General features: G+C 59.5%; 1 long non-coding RNA gene across 1 annotated transcript; it reads left to right on the top strand.

Annotated features, from left to right (window-relative positions):
- The first annotated feature begins 546 nt into the window (after positions 1-546).
- Positions 547-3,725, top strand: LOC121660394. Its single transcript, XR_006014654.1, has 2 exons — positions 547-1,015; positions 1,860-3,725. It is a non-coding gene; the product is annotated as an uncharacterized LOC121660394 (long non-coding RNA).
- The last annotated feature ends 265 nt before the right edge of the window (positions 3,726-3,990 follow it).

Below are 3,990 nucleotides of genomic sequence, written 5' to 3'. Positions count from 1 at the left end.
GGGGGACACACGGACACCCCCGGGGGACACACGGACACGGGGCACGGGGGGACACACGGACACAGGGCACGGGGGGACACACGGACACCCCCGGGGGACACACGGACACGGGGCACGGGGGGACACACGGACACCCCCGGGGGACACACGGACACAGGACCCCGCGGGTCCGCGCTGTGCCGGCGCCGCCAGGGGGCGCCGTTGCTCTGAGCGGCGGCGCGCGGCCCCCGCCTGTTCCCCCCCCCTCGGCCGCGGCCGCCCCGGCCCCGCACCGCGACCCGCCCCGCCCGTCCCCGCCCGTCCCCGCGGCCGGGGGCGGACACGGCGGGGGAACGGCACCCTCCGGTACCCTCAGGGCCCCCACGGAGCGGGGAGGGCCGGAGGGAAGGGGGGGCTGCGAGGAGGAGGGGGCGGGGCGGAGCGAGGCTCCACCAATCAGCGCGCGGCGGTTTCAAGAAGCCCCTTCCGCGCCCCGCCCCGCCCGCGCGGCGCCGCGCGGCCCCCGGGGGGGACACGGGCCGAGGGGGGAGGGACGCGGGCCGGGAGAGGGACCGGGGTCCGGCCCCGCTGCCCACCCTGCTGCCCGCCTTCCTGCTGGCGTGGGGGAGGGGAGGAGCGGGAAGGCATCGCACCCACGCGTGCCCGCGCCCGTGGCCGCGGGGGTTCGGGTGCTGCCAGCGCAGGGCTTCGCCTCCGCGTCCCGGGCTGCCGGGCCAGGGTGGCACTCGCCCCCTGGTTATGGTGGGGACGCCCCCCAGGCCTTTATTAATAATGCAGTATTATTAATTATGCAATTTAATTAATTATGCGCATGCAGCATGTACCAGCGGATCGCTGCTGCTGCTGCCGCCGCCGCTTTCATGAAAAGCCTTTTGCTGGTTGGGGTTCTGCACGCAGGCCTTGGACTCCGGAGCCACTTCAGGCACCGGCGATGTTTTGGCACTGGTGATGTTTCGGCCGACGCCGAGCTCCCTCCGGCACCGAGCTGCCTCCAACCGCCGGCACAGCTGCGCGGGTAAACAGGAAACCCCAACGCCGCAGCGCCCGCCAGACCCAGAAACCCCAACCCCACGGCAGGCGAATGACTCCTTCCCAAAAACATCAGCGGCTCCGCGGCCGTGGGGCTGGGTGGGAGAGGGGATGGGTGGCAGCCCCCCGGTACCGCTGGCCGCCTGCCTGCGCCGAGTTCATTTGAATGCGAGCCATGCAGAGTGCTCGCCACCGCCACTGAGGTGTGGAAATCTCGCCCAGATGAGGAGGGGGTTCTTCCTGCTCACAGGTTTAGAGGGGAAAAAAGCCTTATTAGAAGACAGGGAATTTTAGACACCAAATCCAGCCCCTCTCAATGGCTGCGCTGTGCTCCAGGGAGGCTGTGAAATGGAAGGGTTAGTTTTGGAGGGGTGCAGGGAGTGTGTGGTGCCCCAGCTGGCTGGAAACCCCTCTCCCATCCTCCCCATTAGCACCTGCAGCAGTCATCATGCCCTGGAGTTTTGGTTTTCCCATGGGAAAAGGGAATACCAGGCTGGCAGCAACATGAAGATAAAAGAACCTATAGCTCAGTCAAAATTAAAATTCGAAATCCAAACTGCCAGCAGTGGTGCCTGGTGGGAGGGCAATCCTGCAGCAGGCTGGGGTGCAGTGTCCCGGGCAGGAATCAGCCTGTATAGGTCTGTGTCCAGACGGGATGGCAGTGGTGCTCATCTGCAAGAGCACACACTGCCCACACACCCACTATGGATAAGGGCCACATCGCTTCGGAGGCTCATGGAGCCATTAGAGCTACTGAATAGACCCCGCACCTTTGTAAGTGCAGGGCAAAATCAAGGATGGAAATTTTAAAAATGTGTTTATTTTTACAGGTGATGTTCCAGCAGAATATTCCCAGTGAATTGACAAGCACAGGCATTCTTCCCAGCAATGGGCACCCTAAACAGCCCCGGGTGGAAGCTGCCAGGCTGTGATGGACCAACAGTTCAAGGAAGGGGCCAGGAGAAGGAAAGCTGCTCTGGGAGGTCAGGAAAGGCCAACTAACCACCAAAACTTGGGAGCATTTCGATATCCTGATGAGCCCTGGCGGCAGGGGCTTGAGGGCTCCTTTCTGCTCCCAGCAAGCCAGGGATGGGTGCAGAGATGTCACCAGTCCAGGCCAGAGGCAATAAAGCGCCTGGAGTGATGCAGCAAAACAGGATGGAGTCGCGTGTCGAAATAAATCATCCATGGAGGCAAGGCAGGCAGGAGGAGGAGGAGGAGGTTTTCTGCTCTCGAGCCTCCCTGTGTCTAACAAAGCCTCAGAAACCCCAGGTGGGCAGTGAGAGCCGGGGCAGGATCCGGCCAGCCATGGCCCCAGCTGTCCCAGAGCAGAGCTGGTCCTGGCCAGGTGCCCTGCTGCTCTAGCTCTCCTGGGAGCTGGTTTTTCCATCCCTTCCCAGCTCCCGCGGCTTCACCTTGTGGCAGGCATTGCATAGAGCTGCCAGGAGTGATAAAATGGCTGTCCCCCAAATTTATGGAGTTTATCTGTGAATAACTCTTGGAGGTGAAGCGGCCGTTGAGCTGGGGAGGAGGAAGGCTTTACTTCGGGAAAAACTCTCCCAGAGGCAATGCAGGGCAGGCAGGAGCCCAGACCCAGTTCCAGAGACCAGCAGGGACGTGCCCCACAGCCCCCCCAGCTTGTAGGGCTGGAACATCGCCGGGGTGAGCTCGCCGCTCGCCCACGCTGGGGGAAGCCAAGGGCTTGTTTCCCATCCGCAGCGTGTTTATTAGGAGCTAAGTCATGAAGAGGCTTTGGCACATCTCTGTCGCTCCCGTGGAGCGTGTTTAGCACAGCAGAGATCGCTGCTTCTTCCAACAGCACGTGCATGCCCGGGATTTCCATGGCGGCCAGGCATTGTGCCCCATGCTCTCTTCCCATGCCAATCTTTTCTTCTCCCCCACAAAAAAGGTTGTATCAATGAGCTATGGAGCAGCATCCTGATTCCTGGGGAAGCACAGCTGAGGCTGAGCAGGCTGGAGCCTCCCCCTCATGCCCCCTCCCCACTCTGCTGCAGTAACATCCATCCTAAGTTTCTGAGCCTCTTCTAATTTTGGAGGCCGTTAGCAAAGCAGGCGCTGTTGCAGCCAAACGAGGCTGCCAATGTTTCCTTTAAAAGCTGCTTTCACTCCGAAGGACTCTTCTAGATGGTTTGCTTTTAATAGCAGGCTGCAGGGTGGCCCAGCTCGTGGCCAGGGCTCTCTTTGGAGTGAGAAGGGACTGGATGGCATTGGGAGCAGGACTGGGGACGTGCAGGGAGCCACACACATCCATCATGGGCCATGACAATGCACACGGGCATCCCTCTCCCGGTTCAGAGCAGCAAAGATCCTCACCCCCTTGCAGAGCTGATCCCACTGCAGCCCATTTCCGCCTTTCCCTCTCCAACTTGTGGGGAAATCTTTATGGCATAGGGGAACAGATACAGCCCCTAACCGTGGTGATATCTCAGAGGAGAAGGAAAGGCCAGAGGAGCCACAGAGAAGCAGGAGGCAGTGAGGTCAGCACACTGGTACGTGTGAGTGCTTTGAAAAACCCAATTGCTGCTTCAGTACAACCAGATTCAGGAAAATGAAGCTGAAGTGTGAAAAATGAAAGTGAAAAGATAGGAACCAACCCACGGCTATTTATTCTAAAAATACTGACCTAAATACTTAAGCGCACATATAAAAGTAGTTGTCTTTGCTGATTTCCTTTATGAGAGTCTCCTGGTTTGGTTATTATTTCACTCAGAAACCAGAAGATGAGGATTTTTGGAGACACGGAGACTGTGTACTAGCCTGGCACTCCAAAAGTCTTTTGCCCAAAGCTGTATGCCCAAATGTCATCTGAAAGCCCAGCTTTGAAATTCATTCATTAAGCTAACGAGGCCCCGTGGTGAGCAGCCCATGCCTGTGCTGATCAGAATAGGAAAGGCTTTGGCTGGGTCTCGTGCAATGGCTCTCGTGTTTCTCGCTGGGTGG

This window comes from Corvus kubaryi, unplaced genomic scaffold (assembly GCF_017639235.1).
Source record: "Corvus kubaryi isolate FWS band 111438036 unplaced genomic scaffold, C.kubaryi_AGA036_p1.0 34833, whole genome shotgun sequence".
Lineage (NCBI taxonomy): Eukaryota > Metazoa > Chordata > Aves > Passeriformes > Corvidae > Corvus > Corvus kubaryi.
The sequence above is the reverse complement of the archived record's forward strand: the minus strand, read 5'-3'. Positions and strand labels throughout refer to the sequence as shown.